This window comes from Aotus nancymaae, unplaced genomic scaffold, assembly GCF_030222135.1.
Source record: "Aotus nancymaae isolate 86718 unplaced genomic scaffold, 86718_ANA_hifiasm-v0.15.2.pri h1tg000077l, whole genome shotgun sequence".
NCBI lineage: Eukaryota > Metazoa > Chordata > Mammalia > Primates > Aotidae > Aotus > Aotus nancymaae.
In genome coordinates, this window is record NW_026988492.1 from 4,695,586 (window position 1) to 4,722,411 (window position 26,826).

The following is a 26,826-nucleotide window of genomic DNA, read 5'->3' on the forward strand; positions in this document are numbered from 1 at the left end:
AAAAATAAACGGCTGTATAAATTGTGGAATAAACAGTCAGTGTCTATATTTGTCTTACAGAAAAGCTAGTGCATTGTTTTTCTTTTCTCATAGTTGAAGGGACTTCAAACTTCTGGTACCATAAATAATGGTAATATCAAAATGGCAACCATTGCTTCAGAACAATCTACCTGTGACCCGTAGTTTCCATAGTGGTGCACAAGCCTTCAAATTGCACAATGCATTGGACAAGTGGAAATGAGGCTTTAAATATTATTTTACCCAGAAACTCAGAACACTTGTAAACATATGTAGCACAAATAGTTATTAAACTATAGAAGAAGGAAAGGAGTATTAATTTAGAGACAAACTTGTTTCCAAGTAGGAAAGAAAGAACCGTACATTTTTCTTTCTCCATGTTCTTCATTTGCCCTACTTTCTCCCCTGTCCCAAAGAAGACAACAGCCCCTGAGCCTGTGAGTCCCTGTTATGCACACCTGGAAGAGATTTCAGCCTGTTTGGAAATGTTTTATTTCCTCCTCAAAACGTATTAGTTCTTTCTTTCTTTTAGGTGCATATTTTCATGGGTTTCCTCTCTAAGTTTCAAAAGAGAAAGAATTAATCTTTTTAGTAACTCATTTCAAATCAGTTACCAGTAATTTTAAAAAAAATGATTTGTTATTTGCCTTCCTTAAATATTTCCCTTCCCATTGCTTGCTTGCTTTATTTATTTATTTATTTATTTATGTATTTATTTTTGAGGCAGAGTCTTGCTCTGTCACCCAGGATGGAGTACAGTGGTGCGATCTCAGCTCACTGCAACCTCTGCCTCCAGGTTCAAGTGATTCTCACTCTGTAGTCCTCTGCCTTCCCAGTAGCTGAGATTACAGGTGCCTGCCATCATGCCCGGCTAATTTTTGTATTTTTCGTAGAGACAGGGTTTCACCATGTTGGCCAGACTGGTCTTGAATTCCTGGCCTCGAGTGATCCTTCCGCCTTGGCCTCCCAAAGTGCTGGGATTACAGACGAGAGCAGCTGCACCCGGCCTGTACATATTTTAAAATTAAAAAACCTAAAAGCCTTATTGATGAAAACCGACACTCCCCCTTCCATCCCTCTTTATTTCCCAAACAGACTACCCAGAGGCAGCCATGTTCAATTACTTCAGCTGTTTCTCCACATAGTGTAGTCCTTGGTTTATGAATTTTAGACAATGTAAGCTTCATATTATGGTAGGTGAGGCTGCCATTGTCTTATGCCCTACCTTCCACTTCTGTATCCCATCCGCCCAATAAAGTTAGATTTTAGTTTTTGGCAAAAACAGCAGTCATTGTTTACGTTAGTAAGGCTAGGTAAATCTTTTTTATTCTCCTTCAATTAGTATACTTCAATTGTTTCCTTTTTGTACAATTTTTATTCTTCCTAGAATTAATCATTGCTTTCTTTATATTTTTATTTGCTTAGTTTCTGTGTATCTATCAGTATATATTTTTTGCTAATGCTGTAACATATCTGTCAAACAATTAAAAATAACTTTCCTCAAACCTGAACACAGCTGATCAATCAGTTCCATTTTTCCCCTCTCTGGAGATTTCTCTCCTACAACTTTTCCCCACTTGGTCAGATATGAATGTGCTATTTAGGGCTGCTACACAGCTGTCATTGTGAAACATTCCTTCACTATCTCCTGGGAGTTTTCTTAGTTTGCTACGTATTCTATTTCCTGTATCTCAAGTCTTCCTGTTTCTTCATTTACTTCCTCTTTTTTTCTGGAGCACATTCTCCAATATTTTTCTAAGAAAGAGTATAGAAGGTAAAATTTTGAGCCTTTGCATATCCTTTAACAATCAAGATTAACTGACAATTTATTCAGTTTTAATATTTTAAGTTGGAAATAATTTTGCCTCAAAAATTCGAAGACATTTCTCCATTTTCTTTTAATTTCCTGTTGGGGAGTTTAATGCTATTTGACATCTCTTTGTATGTAAGCAGGTTTTCTTGGCTTGTTTGTCTCTTTTGGGAATATTATAGGATCTTATTTGCTTTTTGGTGAACCTAAACTTCCTCCATGCTGTGATTGGGGTGGGCCTTTTCTTGTTCAGTGTGCTAGTCCCTTTCAATCTGGAGGAGGACTCATGGGGTAAAATTCAAGCGTAAATCTAAAGAATGATGTGTCTTTCCCCTACTCAGTATTTTTTCATGTAAATCTTGCTTGTATAATATTTTTAAGTGAAGAAGTTCCTGTTAGTTTTTACTTCCTTTCATTGTTACCTGTCAATGCTGTCACAACAGTATTAGCACCATAATGATTATCGATCATAATGGCTCTTTTTATGGCTATTACTGTGCCGTAGGTTCTTCAGGATCACAATAGAACCTATCTCTTAGCATTGTTGTAAATATTAAGTGAGTTATAACACATAAAGTGCTGGGGCCAAATGCTCTACATAGTAAGTGTTCAATAAATAATGGCTAGTTTTATCACTGTTCATGATCCAATTACACAAGACTAGTATTAAACCCACTTTACAGATGAGGAAACTGAGGTCAAAGAGGTTACATTACTTGGACAAGATGACACAGCCAGCAAATAAGGGACAGGGCTAGAACTCACTTTGTCTGGCTTTCAGTTTATGCTCTTTCTGTTCTGCCACATTGCCAGGGAAGGTGATATGGTTTGGCTGTGTCCCCACCCAAGTCTCATCTTGAATAGTAGCTCCCATAATTCCCATGTGTTGTGGGAGGGACCCTGTGGGAGATAATTGAATCATGGGTTTCCCCCATACTGTTCTCATGGTAGTGAATAAGTCTCACAAGATCTGATGATTTTATAAGAGGTTTCTCCTTTCACTTGGCTTTTGTTGTCTTGCCTGCCACTGTGTAAGATGTGCCTTTCACCTTCCACCATGATGGTGAGGCTTCCCCACTCATGTGGAACTGTGAGTCCACTAAACCTCTTTTTGTTTACAAATTACCCAGTCTCGGGAATGTCTTAATCAGCATCATGAAAAAGGACTAATACAAAAGGCATTGCTGTCTTTCTTTCCTTGTGTTTTTTTAATACTCATGGATACAACTCACTCTAGCACAATATAAATCACAATAGTGTGCAAGGTCAACATCAGATCACAAATGCTGGAGATCGAGACATGCATAAAAAAATACTCTGCCCTGAGTAAGTTAAATACTCACTGTGTGAAGGCAGGAACTAGGACAATGCATTTTTCACATACGATATTCCATGACATCATGGAAAGACGAGGGTTGGTTCAAATTAAGGCTGCAGTGATGTTCAGTTAGTAGTGGAATAAGAGCTTTGCTAACTGATACATGCAGCATGTGTTAAAACAAGCAAGACATGTTGTCCTGTCCAGAAGAGATTAACAGATTTGCTGTCTGTATTCTTTATGACACTTTCCCAAAAGAAAAGGTTTCATGTGTGATTGTGCAGGCAGAACATTTTCCCAGTCAGTCACACAAAGTTCAGTCCTTCGTGGCTCTCCTGAAATATCACCACACCGTGCCAAGAGCTGTGAGGGCTGAACACCTTCCAGATCCTCAGACCATGCCTGGACGGAGCCAACTCCTTCCTCCACTGAAGAGTGTGGAATGCTCGGCAGAGCCGGGTACAACAGGTTTCACCTCTAATTTTGGAACTGAAAAGTGTTTCTTTTTGACAAATGTGGACACCCTTTTGGACAGGTCTATTCCATTAGACAAACGCTAAACTAGAAATAATGACAGAAATTGGCTTGAGTAGAAAAAGATCATTGCCTTTCTCGTCATCCAACATCAACTACAATTTTGGATAAATTGAAAATAAGAACAAGCACTGGAGGAGGTGGTGGGCTGTGTTATTCTTGTGGCCCCAAGCATATGTCATAGAAAGGAAACCACCCAGAACAAACATTGTAAGGTTTTTGAGACTATGGAAATAGACAAAACAAAAATATACAACAAAATTTTACCTGCTGGTCAATTTGTTTCCTTATTCTACATCTCCCTTTCTCATTGAAAACCTGGGACAAGGATATATAAGCAGCCCTAAGGAACTAGGTTCTGTGTGTGTGTGTGTGTCTGTGTGTGTGTGTGTGTTATATCTATATTTATCTATATATATCTATATACTTCCATATATATTATATATAAATATATATACTTCCATATATACTTATATTTATATATATTTATATATATACTCCCATGTATATGTGGCAGTATAAATATAGATTAGATATATAGATAGATAGATAGATATTAAGATGGGTTTTATTCTGTAGCCCAGGCTGGAGTGCAGTGGTGTAATCATTGCTTATTGCAGCCTCAAACTCCTGGGCTCAAGCAATCCTCCTTGCCTCAGCCTCCTCAGTAACTGGGATTACAGGTGTGTGCCACCATGCCTGGTTATTTTTTTTCTAACTTTTTGTAGAGACAGGGGGTCTTGCTTTGTTGCCCAGGCTGATCTCGAACTCCCAGTCTCCAGTGATACTCTCCTCTCAGCCTCCCAGAACACTGGGATTACTTACAGGTGGGAACCACCATACTCAGCCAATAATCTCATTTTCAATATGACTGGTTACTATGTACATTTACTCATAAGAAAAGATACCCATTTCAAAGAATTTGCAAGCTGATACATGTGGGCAGGCCTCAACAAGGCAGCTCTTCTACAGAGGGAGCTGTGAAAACAAGAAATAAATAAATAAAGGGCCCTGGAATGCCGCATTTATGAGGACCTGCTGTATTGGTGCTGTGAGATTTTACCTTCCCAACTATGAGAACATTTTGAACAAAATGCCTGTATTCACTGATTTATTTCATTATAGCATTGATTATAACGTACCTCAGTGAATAATTCTGAAGCCACTTGATGGCTGTAATCTCTACACATCATCTTTTTGTGAGCCTGAAGATTTCTCTGTCTCACCTGCTCGCTGGCCTACGGGAGGGACTCTAAAGAGGGAAGGAAGTAGGAGATTTGGGGAATGGGAGATGAATGCTCAAAGTCCAGAATGGGCCAGGTGCTGTGGCTCAGCCTGTAAACCCAGCACTTTGGGAGTCTTAGGTGAGTGGATCACTTGAGATCAGCAGTCTGAGACCAGCCTGGCCAACATGGTGGAACCCCATCTCTACTAAAAATACAAAAATTAGCCAGGCATGTTGGCGGGCACCTGTGGTCCCAGCTACTGGGGAGGCTGACCAGGAGAATTGCTTGAACCCGGGAGGTGGAAGTTGCAGTGAGCCATGATTGTGCCATTGCATTCCAGCCTGGGCAACAGAGCAAGACTCCGTCTCAATAAAAAAATAAAAATAAAATAAAAATAAAAAAAACCAGAACAACCTTCCTGAGAAGGCCAGAGCCAGGGAGCAAAAAATGCCGTGATTATGTGTCCTTGTCACCTCTCCCAGCTGGCTGCTCTCTGCATGAATACAGAAGTAGCACTGGACCTGAGGACTGAGACCACATCATACATATCCTGTGACACACAGAGACATGGGCGAGGCGTCCTGACACTTGGACACTTGGACCCACAGCTCAGCCGTTGGCTCTCTGTGAGATCCAAGCAAGTCACGTGAATACTTGGGCTTCCAAACGCTAGGGCAGCAACATCCACAGTGCCTTTTGCTTCTCACAGCCTTTGACTCTGTTCTAAGATTCTTTTGGTCCTTGGGCCTGGAATTAATCTGGTCAATCCAAGAAAGCATCTGGTTCTACAAAGATATACAGGCAAGAGTCTGAGAGCCAAAAGCCACCTATCATTCGCTCTGAATCCCTTTCATCAGTTCTAGGTGGTGTGTCCTCCCGCCGGGACGATCTGTCCCTCTCAGTCTGCTCCAGAGCAGCCTTGGCTTGGAGAACATGGAAGAGGGATGTTTTCACCTTGACCTCACACCTCCCTTCTTGGCATGACTTCTTTATTCCCATTCTTTCCAACCTTTACTCCTCTTCCTCTTCCTGATCCAAGGGGTGATAGACTCAAAGGCAAATCAAGGAAGATTCTCCAGCAAATCGTTTCCTACTGTGATTTATTAAGTTATACAATCGTTTTCCAAGTCCCTGTGACCTGAAGTCAGGAAAACTGGCTGAGTCCCTCGCAGGAAAATAAAATACTAACAAAAATGTAATCCCAAAGGTAGGCAAGGAAGGATAAAAAGAACTTTCCATTTTCAATTCTAAATGTCAAACGGCCTTTCTAGTTTTTATTGTAGGGCAAATAATTGTTATTTGTTGAAATTCTTCTGCAAATAACAGTATGTGAAGGCTTTTCAGGAGAAATTGTTTGGGGAATGTATTTAACTCACTGTACCTAAAATTCACACTAGACCAACTATTTTAAGTACAATGAAATGCCATTTTCATAATTTCATATAACATTTTTGTGATGGATAGCTACTTTAAATTTACATGCAAGCTATGTAAATGGCCGGAAGTCATTTTTTCATTATCCTAAGTGGTAAGTAGTTTGAAATATACCAATGTAAGTGCAAAGCAGGCATCTCATTCATAGTTTATTAAGCTAAAAGGATGCTAATTAGTTATATTGAAAACAGCACCCACTGGGGAAGGAAACTGATTTGCTGAGATAAAAAATTATTTTTTTAGAGTTAGAATATAAGTAAATTATTGGTAAGAATACACAATTATAGTTGATTGAGTTTGACTTCAGGAAATAATTGTACCATTATTGCTGAGTGGAGCGCAACCTACTGAGAACTCTTTGTAGCAGTTCCCTATAAATGGGCTGGCAATTGGTACACACAAGACAATGGGTCAGGTACGGTGATTCACACCTGTAGTTTCAGCACTTTGGGAGGCCAAGAAGGGAGGATCACTTGAGGCCAGGAGTTCAAAACCAGCCTGGACAACATAAAAAGACCCCTGTCTCTACAAAATAAATTTTAAAAAATTATTCCAGTGTAGTGGCATGGGCCTGCAGTCCCAGCTACTTGAGAGGCTAAGGCAGGAGGATTGCTTGAGCCCAGGAGATTGAGGCTGCAATAGCCTGTGATCGCACCACTGTACTCTAGCCTGGGTGACAAAGCAAGTACCTTTCTCTGTTAAACAAACAAGCAAAAATGATGATGCTGTATCGTAGTGTAAGTCCTAAAACTCAAAAGTTCATGTACTGATATCTGGACTCTATACTATATTTCTTTGAACTTTAAAACAGAAGACTTTTCACTGAAGCTTTCATAACAGAAAGAATGACATCAAAGTAGAAGTAGGCTAGCCATGAGCAGCCACACAACTTCTTAAAAATCATATTTGTCCAGTCTGTCATTGATGGGCAGACACAAGAACAGAAAGCCAGACACCGCATGTTCTCACTCATGGGTGGGTGTTGAACAACGAGAACACGTGTACTCAGGGAGAGGAGCATCACACACTGGGGGCAGTTGGTAGGGGGTAGGGGAGAGACAGCAAGGAGTGGGGAGGGAGGGGAGAGTGGGGAGGGATAACATGGGGAGAAATGCCAGTTATAGTATGCACCTAAAGTAAAATAAATAATTTTTTTAAAAATCATATTTGTAAGATGACATGAAGTTCTGTTGATTTTTCTACTGTAAAAAGATTGACATAGGTCTTTATAAATTCATTGCAGCAACCAGATGATGAGTTAAATAACATTTTTAAAGTTATTATATTTTTTCACAGAGCTAATTTTTCCAAGGAGTGCAGGATAGATTCACAGATTGTTTTGACCCGATTTGTCAGCGAGAAATCAGGCTTCTTTCAGTGGCGGATTAAGCTGTATTCTTTGTTGCATATTGCTTACTTTTTATGAAACATATATTTCCAGTTAATTGTTACAGGTATGTTTTAGCTAAGTTGGAAGTTGATAACTTCTTTTTAAAAGCATAAAAGTATAAATTTGAATGTCAAATTAGTTTAAATGGTTAATCTATAATTCATCCTTGATTATTTTATGATTCTATAATGCTTAAAAACTTAAAAAAGCATTACTTATTATATTGGTATCATTTTTACAAGTCATTCCACTTTCTGCACTTTTTACCTTACCAGCTTTAACTTTAGGCATATTATGGTATGTCAACACTAAACCAAGTAGGACCTATTTTGTTCGATGGTATTTAAAAAATCAAAGTTCTCTGGGATTCTAAGTTTTAAAATATTTCTCTCAGGGAACATTACACATATATGGAATTTGTTCATTAATGTATTCAATATTCATCCCAATAAACAGCCACTGAAAGCTTATTCACTATAAACCACTGAGCTAAGTTGTAGTGAGGTTACAAAGATGAATAAAATATAGCCCTGCTCCATGGGGAGTGCACTCATTGAGCTAACTACTTTGCAGAGATCCAAAATACAATGGCTTAAATAAGATATTAGGTTGGTGCAAAAGTAATTGCGGTTTTTGCCATTACTTTTAAATGGCAGTTACTTAGGCACCGACCTGATAGATATGTGTTTCTTCTCATTGTAGCAATCTCTAGCACCAACAACTTGCCAATAAGAAAGCGACCTGGTAATTGGATATATCGTTTCTGCCCACATTGCATCGTAATCGATTTTGTACCACAGCCGCCCTGGGAATGTAATCTCTAACTGGGTGGCAGGGTACCCAACTAGAATTAGGGATTTCATTACCAAAAAAAGAGCACAGCAATTAAAGAGATTGAATTATTAACAGATGTAGCAACATGGAAGAATCTCAAAAACATTATGCTAAGCAGAAGAAGCCAGTCATAAAAAAGTTGCATCCTGTGTGATTCCGTATGTATGAAACTCCAGGCAGGGCAAAACTTGTGTAGTAGGAACATGACTGCCTGAGACCTAGGTCTTAAGGGGGTGATTAGCCACCAAAAAGCACAAGGAAACTCTTTTTGGGGTGATGGAAATGTTTGAGATCTTGATTGTGTTACGTGACTATACAATTACCAAAACTCATCAAACTTAACGCTTAGCATGAGTTAGTTATTATCACTGTGGCTGCTGCTGTTACCGTTGTCTTGAGTGGGGTTCACAGAATTTCAAAAGGGTTAAAAAAAAAATCACTGTTTAAATTTGAAATTCTTGAGCCAAAAAAAGAAATTTAACATTGAGTTATTTTATTTAGAGTCCTTTTTATTTTTTAAAACTTGGCACACATGGACACAGGGAGGGGAGCACTATACACGGGGGTCTGTTGGGGGGAGGGGGATAGCGGGGGGGTGGGGAGTTGGGGAGGGATAGCATGGGGAGAAATGCCAGATATAGGTGAAGGAGAGGGAGGCAGCAAATCATACTGCCATGTATGCACCTATGCAACAACCTTGCATGTTTTTCACATGTACCCCAAAACCTAAAATGCAATAAAAAAAAAAATTAAAAAAAAAAAACTTGGCAAGTATATGTTTCAATTAAGATAATTTACAATGGCTGTTATACAGACAACTTTAAAGCTCAGTAGATTAACTGAGAAATAAACAGAATAAAAGATGTATTTCTTACATCTGTCACAGCCCCTCTGGGTGGTTGGTTGGGTAGCTCTCCTTCCACAGCAATTAGGGTTCTAGCTGCTTCTATCTAGTGAGTTCACTGACTTCTGGGGCCTTAGAGTCCTCTGGGATTGTAGAATCATCTGTTAGATCTTCTGCAGCCAAGGGGGTGGGCAGGAGAACAGAGGGTCTCATGAGATTCAGGGGTCGGGCCTAGAAGCAGCATATATACCTCTACCATATTGAATAGCCCAAGTGGGTTGCATGACCACACCTAGAGATACACCTGGAAATGTAGTCTTCTTATGTGCCCAGGGCAAGAGGGAAATGGTTAGTGAATACATTGCCTGTGGTTACAATCTTTCTATCACTAAAAAGTTCAAATCCTGTCTTTGCAACATAATAGTTGATTGAATTAGGGAAAGTGTCTGGGCCTCAGGTTGGTTTATTTGTTTTTATTTCTAAAATGATGGCGTAAATGATACCTACCAAACAGGGCTGTTATGCGAACGAAATGAGATTATTCGTGTAGAGTGCATAATAGAAGGCCTGACATGCAGCAGGCACATCCAATTTCCTGCCTGGTTCTCCTTGCATGAGGGCAGACTGATTCAATCATGGTGGTTTTATAATATACTTTAATATTTGATTGGAATAGTCTTTTACCAGTTTTCTTTTTTGTTTGTTCATTTGTTTGTCTTAATACACCTTATTTTTTCAGAGCACTGGCCCTCGTATCTCATTATGTTTAAGTTTCACCCCACAGGGAGTTCACCCCACACACTTCGGGGTTGAACATGACTCAGAGCCTAGTGATCTGTGGTGTGTCGTGCCCAGGTGTCAGACAGGGCCCTGGACAGATCCCAGGCAGAGCCAACGCAGGACAGTTGGCAGAGAGCAATGGAAGGGATGCTGAGAGAATATAAATGTGGAATAAATTCTCTTCTTTCTATTATCCAGTTTTCCCATTCTAGAACATAGCAATGACATTTGAAAAGGAAGTTATCCCATTTACTCCTGAAGGCATGTTCCTTATGTTCTCTCGGATTTGCTCCCATTAGGATCAAATTAACAAAAAGCCGTATTATAAAAGGGAGAGGGTCAGACCCCTTAACTTAATGAAGAAATGCTATCTCTTGATGTAACCACCAGTCCCTGTGAGGTAACATAACTTAGTTAAGAGAAAATGCAGGCAGTACGATACTGTTTTAAAAGTCAAAGGGATTTGCTACTACTGCCTTTGGGGGAAAGACTTCACTCATTCCCTGGTACAGGAGCCTGGGGATTAGAGGATCAGTTTGTATTCTCCTGCCTCTCCCAAGCCACTTCTGATCACCATCAAGGCAACTTATATTCTCCCAGATGCTTATTAAGGTACCCTACAGCTTCATCTTAGCAGTAAATTACTCTTGTTCAAAACATGGCTTGAGAACAGGCATGTGATGGATCTCCTCCAAACTATACTCCCCTTTCTGCCACCAAAAACTCAAACTCTTCCTAGACCATAAATAAGATACTGGGCACTGTAAGTACCTCCAGTGAACTGTATGGAAGGAATTTGCCCCATCTTTTGACATGCTAAGAGTCTGAAAGTCAGTTATAGGTGATCATTTTGCAGTCAAGAGTATGGTCTCTATGAGCCAGGTTTTTCCCTCCTGTACAAAAAACTTTTAATGAGATCCAGGTTAAAAGTTTCTGGCCTATGATGCTGAGGGGTCTAATATGTGCAACCAGAGATCCCAGTTATTTGTTAGGATGATTATTCTGGGACACGCTGAGCTTTGGGTTGGTCCTTGTCTAACCACAGAATTGCTGCATGCCTTTTGGAGGTATTTTAGTAGCTTCTCCATGTCTAGATGTACTAGTGTTATTATATGATATCAGATTTCCCCACAAAATGCCATTGCAATTGGCTATTCATTTGTGTGCACCAACATTATTATTTACTGTACTTAGTCTGTTTTGTAGTATTTAGTGACCTTCACCAGAAGTTCAGCATTCTTGGCAGGCATTTTTCCCTTGGCCGCAGAGGAACCCTGTATTTCTCTGGCTCTGGCTCCTTCCAAGAGATGGGAATGTAATAGCAGCAGCTGAGGATATGAAAATAACTGGGAACAAAATAGACATCAAATTCAGAAAATGACTGAAAAACAAAATAGCAGAAGCAGTTCTTTTTCAGCACTGAACATTCTATAGGATTCAGTGCTAAGTTGGCTATCACATTGCTATTTTGAACAGAGGGACAAACATAGGTAGATTGACATGTGATTTCATATTTTAAACACAGATGATAGAATTCTGACTCCAGGTTTTACTCTTAGATCCATGTGGGTGATTAATTGTAAGTTCTGAAAAACATGGATACAAGAATAGAACAGACTTCTAATACAGTTCCCTTTTTAAACAGACACAAATAAAACTTTAGAACTTGACCGAAAAAATGAATCTAGTTGGGTGGATGATGTTTCTGTTAATAATTTTGGAGTGTGCTTTTTTTTCAGGTTTAAAAAAAAAGCTTCACTGATTGGAAGGCTCAAGTTCATTGAGATACACAATGTCTTTGAGTGAGCATTCCAAAAAACTGAATGTCTCTTTCTGGCATGAATTGTTCTTTCTGCAGCATTCCAAGCTGACGCAGCCACATTTCTTCCGTTATGTGTTCTATTACCCACGAGACTGCAGGAGAGTCTCACCCAAAAGCATTAATGTTGCTACATTACCATAAAAGTCTGCCCTGCGAGTATTACTTAAAAAACAAACAAATGGGCCACATTAGAACAGATTGATAGCAGCCTCCCCTCTTGGATTGAAGAAAACATCCACTTAACACTCTGGTTGCTGGAGGTTCAGTCCTGCAGAGAGGAGGTCCACTTCTAAAGTTAAAGCCTTTCTGCAGTTTAGAGACATCCATCACCTTTTTCCTTTCTTTGTTTTTATTTTTTTCCTAAGGTATTTAAGATATGTGCAATATCTTAAATCTAAAGCTATCTTTGAGATCAAGGAGGAGAAATATTTAAACATTTGTGCATTCAGTTCATGATTCAGAGATTTATTTATAAAACTGTTGATTTTGGGACACCCAACTCTTGCATTTAAACTGCCAAAGTGAGTCATGTTTGTGGGAGGTAATTACTACCAGAAAGTACAACTAACTTGTATGCTTCTCTTTAAAATGTCCACTCACAATCTACAATTACTGCAAATAACAGGCTCACCAGGACTTTTGCTCTGTTTTATGGCTGTATATATTTATTATGAGTGCATTAGGCAATACCCAAACATACTTTTGTCACATAGGGGTTCTTGTAGGAGAAATGAGTCCCTTTATTAGTATCAGTGTAGATTTCTGAGGATGTAGGATTGAAAACATATAAACTCAAAATATCCCTTCGATTACAGGAAACAGCCTGGAGAACAGCTGGTTCTAGAGTAATAATAGATTCCAATTGTCAGAAAATGTATACCTATGATTTGTGCATCATTAAAGAGCGTATCCAACCCACTGAAATTCTAGCAGGCACTTCCCTCTTTAACACCTCCATGCCTCTCAGGCTGATTATGTGTCCTCCTGGGAGGTTCTCTAAGTCTTCATTTTGTGACTGATGAAGTCCACGCCAAACTGACTAGAAGCTGAGTGGGTAGCTTCTTGTGGGCCATAATGCCAGTCTCTGAGAACATCCTGAAGTTCATGGCTCTTTCCACAACAATCGGCTCTAAAGTTCATGGCTGAAGTTCATGGCTCTTTCCACAACAGTCAGCGCCTAAAGTTTCACAGATAAGATGTCTGGAGGTGGCTTACACCTGTAATCCAGCACTTTGGGAGGCTGAGGCAGGAAGATCACTTGAGGCTAGGAGTTCAAGACCAGCCTGGGCAACACCATAGAGAGATCTCAGTCTCTACAAAAAAAAAATTTTTTTAATTAGGAACAAAGACATCTAGAGAGCTGGTGTTGTAAAAAGGATAAAAAGCAGTAGGAGGGAATTTGGTGTTTTGAGTCCAAGTAAATAAGAGACTGCCGCAGCAGTGGTTGGGGAAATCACCGGAAAAGACATTCTGGAATTTCCAACAAACTCTGGCTACCTGATGTTTTTGCTCTGCCATATCCTTAACCTGCCTTTGACTTAACCTTGCTCAAAGCAACTCCACTGGGATACCAAGGCCTCCAAGTCTTCGCTATAGCTCCCTTGATTCCTGCACCAAACACATACTCTTCTTTGGTGGACTTGAGACTTAGCAAACTGAATAACCATGCCTCTTTCGGCTGCCTATGATCCAGCAGTCTTATTGGACCTTTCTACATTCATTTATTCACACTGTTTCAGTCATTTATTCAGTACCTACTGACCAAGTGCCCTCTATGTGTCAATTGTTGTGCCAGGTCAGGCAAGGTGATTCACACCAGTAATCCCAACACTTTGGGAGGCCAAGGCAGGCAGATGACCTGAGGCCAAGAGTTCAAGACCAGCCTAGCCAACATGGTGAAACCCCATGTCTACTAAAAATACAAAAAATATATACCTGGGTGTGGTGGCAGGTTCCTGTAATCCCAGCTACTTGGGAGGCTGAGGCAGGAGAATTGCTTGAACCCAGGAGGTGGAGGTGGCAGTGAGCTAAGATCACACCATTGCACTCCAGCCTAGGCGACAAGAGCGAAACTCTGTTTTGAAAAAAAAAAAATTGTTGTGCCAGGTGCTGGAACATAACCCAATCCCTGTCTTTGAGGAGCATATTGACTAGCTAGAAAGACAGACCTAAAGAATGGCAATTTCAGAACTGCATGACAAATGTTACATAGGAGTGAGTGGTGTTACGGAGATACATCAGAAAAGCACCATACCTGACCCTGGGAAGCAGAAAGCACTTCCCATGAGTGCCCATGTTTCAGCGAAGACCTGAAGAAAAAGGGTTTATATGAACAGACACTTCTTAAAAGACACACAAACAGCCAATAAATACACAAAAAATGTTCATCATTAATTAGAAATGTGCAAATCAAAACTATAGTAAGATACCATTTCACACCAGTCAGATTGGCTATGATTAAAAAATAACAGATGTTGGCAAGGCTGCAGAGAAAAGAGAACACTTATACACTGCTGTTGGTAGGAAGAAAAATTAGTTCAGCCACTGTGGAAAGCAGTTTAAGATTTCTCAAAGAGCAGAAAAGAGAACTACCATTTGACTTGGCAATCCCATTACTGGGTATATACCCAAAGGAAAATAAATAAATTGTTCTACCAAAAAAGCACATGCACTTCTGTGTTTGTCAAGGCACTGTTTACAATAGCAAAGGCACAAAATCAATAGGTGCTTATCAATGGTAAGTTCAATAAAGAAAATTTACATATACACCATGGGATACTACACAACCATAAAAAAGAATGAAATCATATCCTTTGCAGCAACATGGATGTAGTCACAGGCCATTTTCCTAAGCAAATTAAAACAAACAGAAAACCAAATACCACATGTTCTCACTTATAAGTGGGAGCTGACCGTTGTGTACACATGGACATAAAGGTGGGAACAATAGACATTGGTCACTACAGGAGAGAGGAGGAAGGAGGGAGGCAAGGGCTGAGAAACTACTTATTGGGTATTATACTCATTACTTGGGTGATGAGTAAATTCCTACCCCAAACCCCAGCATTATGAAATATACCCTTGTAACAAACCTACACATGTACTCCCTGAATCTAGAATACAGTTGAAATTTTAAAAAATAATAGGTATAGAGTTTCAATTTTGCAAGATGCAAAGAGTTCAGGAAGTAGATGGTAGTGACAATTGCCACTAAGTACAACATGGATGTACTTCATACCACTTGAAAATGCTTATGATGGCAAATTTTATATGTGTATTTTACTGCAATAAAGTAGATGCTTTCAAAAGAGCGAAAGTACAAGGAGGGGCCAAGGGAGTTTAGAGTATTTGCAAGAGAATAGTTGAAGTAATAGGCCATGGAATCCAACCTGGATAGGAGGGAAGTAGAGAGTGGGGAGGTGAGTGGATGGAAGTACCAGCGAAAGTGCAGAAGAGTAGATGTCATGTGTTCTTGAACAGGCACACTGGAAGAACAAAATACTTGTTGTAAAGGTTTGAACTGGTGAGAGTTTTGAAGTAGAGCATTATTATCCACTTGATGGGATACTACAAATGCTTTTCCATTTCGAAAGAAAAACTCCATTGCATGCATTTTAATAATGTATTCCATTTTATAGCTGTAACATAATTTAACCAATCTCTTCCTATAATTATCATTCTAAATCATAGTGACAAAATACTATTAGTCTTATTTAAACTAATAAATTTATGATTCTTACAGAAATCCTCACCCAGAAGTCTCTGACCTTCTTGAAACTGGTGGAAAGAAAAACCCTGGGATTCCACAAAAACTCAAGACCAAACCTACTGACTGGTACCCTCTCAAAGAAGAAACACAATTGTAATTTTCCTTGAGGTGGACAGCCTGGAATTCTTCTACACACTCAGTCATGTGGACAGAGAGACTGAGTTACTGCAACTTGCTTCTTAATGTATATGAATTTTTTAGTTAATGCAACAGAATCTACTGAGCAGCTTCCACATAAAAGGAACTCTGTCTGGAACCGGAAAGGTAAAAATGCTCTGAAATATAGTAGGCATAATTAGATGAGTACATAAATTATTATAATAGAAAGTAAAAGCAAAGGGAGATTTTCCATGAAGCAAATGAAACTCAAGCATCAGTGCCCCTCACTTACGTGGGCCCCTTCCAACACTCTGGGAGAGACCCTATATATATACTTACATGGCCGTGTATTCTGGGAAAATTTGCAAAAGTGAAAATTAAAACAAAATTTCAATTAGTTAAACTGCTGTTTTTTTTTCCTCTAACAGTGGGTAACACTGTTAGAATGGCCAAGGCCATTTTTGAGGTCCAAAACAGGCAAAGTATTGAAGACACATTCAGTTGAGCTTATTGAAACACACGTCTGGGGCTCACAGATATTTTGCTTTCAAACAAAATTATTGCACCCAGCACAGGAAGTAGGTGAGTGCTGAAGAGATGCAAGGTTTGAAGTGTATGGAGCCAGGAGCTAGACTGTGGAATATTCTTCTAATCAGCCATATAAAACTGAACGTGGATTCCGTTCCCATCAGCCTGATCAAAACAATTCTCTGAAAACAACAAACAAACAAACAATTCTCTGAATTCAGGAATACTTTCAATAACAGCATAAGCAGTTCCAATTATACATGCACTATCTGTTTTTTTCCTTTTTGTTGGTAATCACACAAAATAGAATGTATAGATTTCTAGGGCACAAACCTGTAGAAGTATTTTGAAGAATATGTGAAGTTGTATGTTTTGTTTTTTCCAATTATCAACAGTAAAAATTTATGACCATTATAGAAGACTGAACTATCTTTTCATGTTCAGTACAGAAAATATTACAATTAAGTAACTGTGGTAGGTAGTTGATGTAATACAAATGTTATTTGTTTAGATTATGGAATGTCTGTTGTATCTGTTCACTTTTCAAAACGTGACTTCGTTGTAATTTCTATTTTGTTGTTGTTTTTTAGAAACAGAATCTCGCTCTGTTGCCCAGGCTAAAGTGCCATGGTGCAATCACAGCTCACTTCAGCCTTAAACTCCTCGGCTCAAGTGATCCTCCCACCCCAGCCTCCTTACAAGCTAGAACTACAGATATTTTTCAAATTCTAAATAAATGTTCATTTTCATGCCTAATTTTATAATAATCACTTTGAATTATTTTCCCTAAAGCGATTCCCCAAAATTGTTTAAACTTAGAGCCCCACAGAACCTGGATTTACCCCAGTACAAAGTAATGACTGTGATAAGAGAGAAATGTAAGAGGGCCTGTGGGAGTTCTGAGAAGGAAGAAATTGTTAGTTACAAAGCTGATTAGGGAAAAGTTTTATCTAAATTATGATTGGGTGAAATAACTTAAATTCAGAGTTATGGCATATGATGCTGTAAATGAAAAATGGAATCTTTGTAACATTTTAATAATTTCTCTCCCTGGATCTACTCACTCTCATACTCGGTTATTGACACATTCTCTTCTCTACATGCATATTTCTTTCTGTTCTCATAGCTAAAAACCTTTTTTGCTGAAGCTTTGTGGCCAAAGGTTCAAGCAACAAATTAGTGCAAACCTTCTGGGTGTTCAAAGAAGAGAGTTTCTCAGGATAGATTCTGGGTACGGGTTCAAACCAGGAGAAATGTGACAATTCTGTCATGTAATCCAGACCCTATTACATAAATTATGTGGAAATAAAACAAATTTTCTTCCCTGCTCTTCAATTATGGTATAATTAGTGAGCAAGAGTCAGAGAAAATCCTATTTTTAAGTTCTATGCTGCACTCACCTTCATTCACTCATGAGAGGGAAACAGCAATTCCGTCTCATTCAGAAGCCAAGAAGAGTTTCTCCTATGGAGCAATATTGTCAAGGTACCTTTACACTATATCCATAACTTGAGAGAGAGAGAGAGAGGACAGCAACAGGAACCGACCATGTTCTGTGAAGGGTGGGAGGTCCCTGAAGGAAGTGCCTGGTGCTCGGTGTCTGCAGTCACTTCCTTCCCCATCTGGGACCACTTATTCCACTGGCAGACACAGCCTTCCCTGGGTCTGGTGACTCAGCCTTCCCCAGGTCTGGTGGGCAGATCAAAGGGCCCTTGACATTGGATGACTCAGCACCCAGTAAGGTTACTATGAACCAAGCTGACATCAGCTGGGAGAAGACAGCTTCAGGGACACAGAGGGTCAGGCCTTGGGATCTGAGAAGCAAGTCTGAGACAGGTGAACTGAGAGTCATAACTTCTGGAGATGAGAATGCAGAAGCAATGCCTTCTGACAATGACTTTCTCCTTGCAGGGGGGCTGATGCTACAGGCCCTGCTGAAATGCAGCAGTGCTCTTGTCATCTGACCAGTTCTTCCCTAACCTCAGATGGCGTGACCAGCTTCTGCTTTGTGCTCATGACTAATCTACTGGTTTCCACTCACTCCTGCCTTGAATAAGTGCATCTGTATGTGGAGTTGTATGTTTTATTCATTCCAACTATCAATTATGCCTTGGTTTTCCAGGTGCCTTGGGATTGGGGACTGAGCTCTAGATTTCTGAAGCCATGTTACCGATGGCTAGGATGTCCCGTGCCAGCACTTTCCAGCCAGGGATTGCTGTATGTCAACCTGCCAAGGCTCTCATTCCTGCACTCTGCCAACCTGCCTGGGCATCCTCCTGTAAGACTTCTGATGAGCATTTAGAAGACATACACTTACCAACCCTTCCCAGGTGTGAAACCCCATGGAAAGACTGGCATATTTGCTACTTAATGCAATCTCCTCTTTACAACTAATCCTCCGAGACAAGTTTCACAGGTAAGTAAACAGAGACTCAGAAGTTGTTCCTGTGTAGGTCACACAAACGCCTGTCTTTTCTCTAGTTTGATTCCTCTTTATTCTGCATTCGTGAAACATGTTTTCCTTGCTATTCTTCAGAACTGGAGATAATAATATCCACAGGATTGTTTTGACGGTTAAATTAAGTCCTCAATATGAAAGTGCCTAGCACATAATAATACTTAACAAATGGCAGTTTCTTTATGTCATCCTATTCTGACCTCAGGCTCCTCTGACAGAAGTTGAACTTGTTATATGTCTAGGACAACACTGGAGCAGACAGTAGGTTATAGTAAATATTGGATGGATGAAATTAGCTGGGCATGGTGGCGTGCACCTGTAGTCCCAGCTACTCAGGAGGCTGAGGCAGGAGAATCACTTGAACCCAGTAGGCAGAGGTTGCAGTGAGCTGAGATCATGCCACTGCACTCCAGCCTGGGCAACAGAGAGACATGAGACTCCATCTGAAAAATACACACACACACACACACACACACACACACACACACACGATGGTGGATGAATGAATGGATAATCAATGGAAGTATTAAAATTTTATTTAGAGTTTGCAAAAACCTAAAGATCACTCTTTTCCCCCTACACTGTGCTACTTTTGACTTCCTGCTATTTGCGTCTATCAACTGAACATCAGATTTGCTCTTTTGCTGGATTTCTCTTCACCTGCAATGTTAGGTGCTCATCCTCACCTGCTCACAAGATCATGCCTTTTGTGTTGCATGTGTCTAGTCATTGAGTTCTGGGCTCTCCTCACTTTACTATACCTTTACTTTCTAAGCACAATCAAGATACTCTGCACTAAGGAGGCTGAACATGAGAGATGTGTTTAGCTGAGGAGGTGGTCTACATTTCAGTAGACTTGCTTAGGAAATGGGGGCAACATACCACCGCAGTGTGCTTAGATCTGGGCTAGGGCCACCTGCTGCTGGCTCAGCACCTTTCCGAATAATTAAGCAATTTACTGAGAGCCTGGAATTTGGAATCATAGAAGAAAGCTTTGGATAGAAATACAAGTCAAAAGTCTATAGATGCTTTTCCTCTAGCCAGAAGTTCCATTAAGGAGATTTATTTTCGTGTTTTGGAAGGGTGGAGATATTAGTTCAATCATGGACACATCCAGCCATTACTCAGTCCTCAGTCAGCAGATTTAAAGGAAGCTAAGAAGGACCCAGGGCCCTGGGCCATCTGTAAGACCTAAGCCTAACTTCAGCCATGCCTGGAAGAGGATACCTAGGTATCTGCTCCGGCTCTGGGCATCCATTAGTGGTCACAAAAATGATACCTGGTAATCAAGGCAAAAACTGCCTCTGGATTGCAGTCAATTTCTAAAAATTAAACTGCTTGGAAAAGGATAAAGAAGTCCACAAAAAAGGCCCTGAACTGTAGAAGGGTATAATGACCTGGAAATTCCCTGCTCCTAAAGCCTTCCTGTTCCACAGCTGAGACCATATAGTGACTACCTGGAGACTCAGCTCTGTCCCAAGCTCCATGATCGATTGCATTTCTGGTCAGGGAAAATATAGGAAACTTTTAGGTATCAGTTTGGGGGCTTAGGATGAAGTCATCCCTGTGTTGGCACCTACTCTGAGCTAACACCCCTGTATCTGGTAAATGTATTCTTTACCATATGCTTTTTGATCAGGATTTCCCTTGTGACTCAGAAGTTCCAGACCTGCATCCTTATCTTACTCCTGAACACCTGAGCTCCTCCTTGTCTCTCTATTTTCAAAACTGGAAGCTTACCTTTTTATCATAAGAATTTGCAGAATCACACTTCTCTGGTGCTTTTCAAATCTAATGTAGATTTAGCTCATCCAGTAGTGGTATTTTCTAGGACAACTTGCTGTCATGCATTGAATCAGCCAGGTTTTGCATCTCAACCCAGCCTCAACTCCAGTCCGCCCAAATTGACATTTGACTGCATTCTGATTACGCAAGAGTAGAGTTGAGTGGATTAACCCATCCATGCCCAAATTTCAATCTGCACATAGAATCCTGAGGCATGGGTGAAAGCTGCTAAGGCAGCAGGCTATTCAGAAGTCTTAGAGCAATCACTGAGCAAGAAAGAGATATTCACTACTACATCTGAATCAAAACTACCAATAATTCCAAGAAGCCTGGTTTACAGTACTGCATGTGTGCATTCACATTAGCTATCCAAGACCTTGGTACTTCACCACGTGCTTTCATTTCAAAGACTTAGCCAATTAAGGATCTTAAACTGTTGTGAAGCAATAAAAATTTCCCTAAACAATAACTATACAAAGGATCCCTTCCAAGACTGAGATTTTGTTATTTCATTTCAGGCATTCTAAATTAAGCCCTGGAGAAACATTTTACTGCTAATAAGTAATCGCTTGTTGTAATATGCATTATTGCTGAGATAATAGGCTACATCAATATCTTTTCATGTTATTGTAACTGGGAAATAAGACTTGAGAATACTACTGTGCAGTATTCTCTGTAGTGAGAAAAACACAAATGTTAATTTTCATACTGTCATGTTTGGTTTAAATTATCTATTCTAAAATATAGACATGTATTTACCTTCAATATAATGAATTCATTTGTTGCCCAGCCACATTTGATTTTTATCAAGTTTCTCTCTAAAACAATCTTATATGATAGGACACAGAAGAACAAAATAGCCCATGACTTTTCAATGGATAAATAATATATTGAAATTTACTAAAAGAGTGTTGATGAAATCTTACCTTAAAAAAAAAAAGGCTTTATATAAACTTTAAAATTCATACCTTAAATGTTTAAAAAAAATTCTAGCTGAGGTTCTTATGTGTGTTTTCTCCCTGCTGGTCTACACTTCAGAATGTGTTGATTTTTTAAAAATATGAATCTTCTATATATACACCAATTTTTAACAAATATTATCAACTCTTTAGGTGGAGAGTCACAACCTCTGATTGACTTGAGTATTTTTTAGTTGATGCGCAGTAATGGTATGTATTTATGGGATTCAGAGTGATATTTTATTACATGTGTACAGTGTATAGCAATCAGTCAGGGTAATCAGCACATCCTTTACCTCAAACATTTATAGCTTCTTTGTGTTGTGAATATTCAAAGTCTGTTCTAGCTTTTTGAAAAATGTACAGTAAACTATTATCAACCAAATTCACCCTTCAGTGTTACATAACACTAGAACTCATTCCTCCAATCTAGCTACAATTTTGTATCTGTTAACCAACTTCTCCCTATACTCTCCTACCCTCACCCTTCCCTGCCTCTAATAACCACAATTCTATTCCTTACTTCTATGAGCTCAAGATTTTTAAAAATTCAAACATATGAGTGATAATATTCAGTGTCTTTCAGTGTCTGATTTATTTCACTTAATAGAGTGTCCTGCAGGCTCATCTGTGTTGATGTGAATAACAAGATTCCATTTTTATGGCTGAATAGTATTCTATTGTGTATAGACCACATTTTCTTTATGTATTCATATGTTGATGAACATTTAGGTTGATTCCATATCTTGACTATTGTTAATAGAGCTGCAATAAATATGAGGTATAGGTATCACTTTGATATACTGATTTTCTTTTCTTTGGATAAATACCTAGTAGAGAGATTGTGGGATATATGGTAGTTCTGTTGTTAATTTCTTGAGAAACCTCTGGACTGTTTTCCATAATGGCTGTACTAATTTACATTCCAACCAAGAGTATATAAGAATTCCCTTTTCTCTACGCCTTCATCAATATTTTTTAAAAATCTTTTTGATGATAGCCATTCTGACTAGGATGAGGTGTTATCTTATTGTGGTTTTGATTTGCATTTCCCTTATGATTAGTGATGTGGATCATTTTCTCATACATTTATTGGCCATTTGTATAAATTCTTTTGAAAAATGTCAGTTCAGATCCTTTGCTTATTTATTAATTGAAATATTTGATTTTTCTGCTGTTGAGTCTTTAGAGTTTCTTTTCCATTCTGGATATTAGTCCATTATTGGACGAATACTATGCAAATATTTTTTCCAATTCCACAGGTTGTTTCTTTACTCTATTGATTGTTTACTTTTCTGTGCACCTTTTTAGTTTGGTATATTCTATTTTTGTTTTTCTTGCCTGTGCCTTTAAGTCTTACCCATAAAATCTTTGCCTAGACCTATGTTCAGAAGTGTTTTAGCTATGTTTTCTTCTAATAGTTTTATAGTTTCAGGTCTTACATTTAAGTCTTCATCTTGACTTGATTTTTGTATATGATGAGAGATAGAGGTTAAGTTTTATTCTATTGCATATGAATATCCAGTTTTCCCAACACCATTTATTGATGAGGCTGTCCTTTCTCCAATGTATATTCTTGGCACCTTTGTCAAAAATCAGTTGGCTATAAATACATGAACTTATTTCTGGTTCTCTCTTCTGTTCCTTTGGCCTATGTGTTTTATTCCAATACTATGTTGTTTGGGTTACTATAGCTTTGTAGTATATTTTGAAATTAGGTGGTGTGATGCCTTCAGCTTTATTCTTTTTGCTCAGTATTGCTTTGGATATTTGGAATCTTTTCTGGTTTAATAAAGAATTTAGAATTGTTTTTCCTATTTCTATGAAGAATGTCATTGGTATTTTGATAGAAATTGTGTTAAATTTATAGATTTCTTTGGGTAGTATGGTCATTTTAACAATGTTAATTCTTCCATTCCATGAGCATGAAATGTCTTTCCATTTTATTCGTCCTCTTCAATTGTTTTTCATCAGTATTTTGTAGTTTTCATTGTAGTGATCTTACATCTTTTTAGTTAAACTTATGTATTTTATTTTTTATGTATTTTTTTAAAATGGAGTCTTGCTCTGTTGCCAGGCTGGGGTGCAGTGGCCTGATCTTGGCTCACTGCAATCTCTGCCTCCTGGGTCCAAGCAATTCTCCTACCTCAGCCTCCTGAGTAGCTGAGACTACAGGTGTGTGCCACCATGCCCAGCTAATTTTTTTATTTTTAGTAGAGATGAGGTTTCACCATGTTGGCCAGGATGGTCTTGATCTCTTGACCTCATGATCCACCCTCCTTGGCCTCCCAAAGTGTTGGGATTATAGGCGTGAGCCATTGTGCCAGGCCTTGTTTTATTTTTGTAGATAATGTAAATGGGATTGTTTTCTTGATCTCGGCTAGTTTGTTATTGTTATATAGAGATACTACCCATTTTTGCATATTGATTTTGTATTCTACAAATTTACTGAATTCACTTATTAGCTCTAAGAGGTTTTTGGTGTGTGCAGTCTTTAGGTTTTTCTATATACAAGATCATGTCATTTGCAAAGAGGTAGAATTTGACTTCTTTTTTTCCTAATTGGATGTCCTTCATTGCTCTGATAAAAACTCCTAGTACTATGTTGAAAATAAGAGTGGTGAAAACAGGCATCCTTGTCATATTCTAGTTCTTAGAAGAAAAACTTTCAGCTTTTCTCCATTCAGTATCATAGCTGTGAGTTGGTCATATACAGCCTTTATTATGTTGAGGTATTTTCTTTCTATACCTAACTTGTTGAGAGTTTTTATCATAAAGAGATGTTGAATTTTATAAAATGTTTTTTTCTGTATCTATTCATTGATGTGATGTATCTTCTTTATTGATTTGCGTATTTTAAATCATCCTTACATTTCTGAAGTAAATCTCACTTTATTATCATGTATTTCTCATTGATGTGTTGTTGGATTTAGTTTGCTGTGATTTTGTTGACAATATTTGCATCTATGTTCATTGGGGATACTGACCTATACTTTTCTTTTTTGTTTCGTCCTTGTCTTGTTTTGGTATAACTTTGGCCTCATAGAATGAGTTAGAAATAATTCTTTCCTCTTCAATTTTTGGGAATAGTTTAAAAGGAATTGGAGTTTATTCTTTAAAAGTTTGGTAGAATTTGACAGTAAAGCCATCTGCTCTTGGGCTTTTTTTTTTTTTTCTGGGTGTGGGGAGACTTTTTATTGCTGATTCAATCTTCTTACTTACTATTGGTCTGTTCAGGTTTTCTATTTCTTGGTTCAATCTTGGTAGGTTATATGTGTTCAGGAATTAATCCATTTCCTGTAAGTTTTCTAATTTATTGGTGCATAGATAGTCATAATAGTCTGTAATGATTTTTGTGTTTCTGTGGTATCTGTCATAGTGTCTCCTTTTTTCATTTCTGATTTTATTTATTTAAATCTTCAATCTTTTTTCTTAGTCTAGCCAATGGTTTGCCAATCTTGTTCATCTTTTCAAAAAACCAAATTTTCATCAATCTTTTATGTATTTTAGTCTCTATTTCATTTAGTTCTGCTGTGATCTTTATGATTTGTTTTTTTCTACTAACTTTGGATTTGGTTTGTTCTTGCTTTTCTGGTTCCCTGAGTTATATCATTAGGCTGTTTTTAAAAATAACATTTTCTTTTTTGATATAGACATTTATGGCTATAAACTTCCCTCTGGGTACTGTTTTTGCTGTATTCCATAGGTTTTTGTTTGTTGTGTTTCCATTGTTTTAGGACTTTTTATATTTACTTTTTAATTTATCCACTCACTCAATGATCATTCAGGAGTATGTTACTCAATGTGTTTGTATTTGTACAGTTTCTAAATGTTTCTCGTTATTGAAATCTAGTTTCATTCCATTGTGGTCTGAGAAGACACTGGATATAATTTCCATTTTTAAATATTTGTTGAGATTTCTTTTGTAGCCCAATATATGATCTGTCCTAGAGAATGTTCCATGTGCTGACAAGACAAAAGAAGACTACAGTCCAATGTGCATTCTGCTGCTGTTTAATAAAATGTTCTGTAAATGTCTGTTAGGTCTACAATGCAGTATAAATTTGATGTTTCTTTGTTGAGATGAATCTGTTTAACACTGAAAGTGTGGTACTCCAGTCCCCAACTATTCTTGTATTGGGATCGATCTCTCTCTTTAGCTCTAAAATTTTCTTTATATATCTAAGTGCTCTGATATTGGTGCATATATATTTAAAATTGTTATGTCTTATTGCTTAATTGATCCTTTTATAATTATATAATGACCCCTCTTTATCTCTTTTTATGCTTACTGACTTAAAGTTTATTTTGACTGATATAAGTACAGCTGCTCCTTCATGGTTTTTATTTGTATGGATTTTCCTTTTCTATCTCTTTACTTTCCATCTATTTGTGTTCTTAGTGGTTAAATGGTTTCTTTAGGCAGAATATAGGTTGGGCCTTGTTTTTCAGCCATTCAACTAGTCTACTAGTCTATATATTTTAATGGAGGAATTTAAATTATTTACCTTCAAGATTTTTCCTGATAGATGAGAACTTACTCCTGTCATTTTGTCAAGTGGTTTGTGATTGTTTTGTGTTTTTTTTCTTTCTCTTTTATTGCTTATCTTTGCAATTTGGTGGTTATCTGTAGTGATTAAATTTGATTCTTTTTTATTTCCCATTAGTGTATCTGCTCTATCAGTGAGCTTTGTAGTTTTGAGTATTTTCATAATGGTAGATATTATTCTTTTGCTTCTAGATGTAGAAATCCCTTGAGCATTTCTCACAGGGCTGGTCTAGTGATAATGTAACTCATCAGTTTTTGTTTGGTAAACACTTTGTATTTCCTTTATGTCTGAAGGATAGTTTTGTTGGGTGTAACATTCTTGGTTGGCAGGTTTTTCTTCTTTTGGCACTCTGAATATATCATTCTAATCTCTCCTGGCCTGTAAGGTTTCTGCTGAGAAGTCTGTTGTTAGTCTGATGGAGATTCCCTTATGTGTGACATGATACTTTTCTCCAGCTGTTTTTACAATTCTGTCTTTGTTTTTGACTCTTGATAATTTGAATGCAGCGTGCCTCAGAAATGATTTTTTGGGGGTTGAATCTATTTGAGAATCTTTGGGCTACCTGCATCTAGATATCCATATTTTTTGTAAGACTTGGCAAGTTTTCAACTATTATTTTGTTAAATAGGGTTTCTGTGAATTTTTCCATTTCTTTTTCTACTGGAACT

At 38.2% G+C, this 26,826-nt stretch overlaps 1 long non-coding RNA gene across 4 annotated transcripts in view; it reads left to right on the forward strand.

The window, feature by feature from the left end:
- Positions 1–26,826, forward strand: part of LOC105712542 (uncharacterized) — a 123,159-nt gene that overhangs the window by 36,688 nt on the left and 59,645 nt on the right. For 2 of the 4 annotated variants that reach the window (XR_010339525.1, XR_010339523.1), the window contains exons 2-4: positions 15,753–16,043; positions 18,529–18,822; positions 21,762–21,818. This is a non-coding gene — a long non-coding RNA (uncharacterized LOC105712542). The remainder of the gene's footprint in view (positions 1–15,752; positions 16,044–18,528; positions 18,823–21,761; positions 21,819–26,826) is intronic. The other 2 variants (XR_001106343.2, XR_010339524.1) reach the window with 1 other exon arrangement.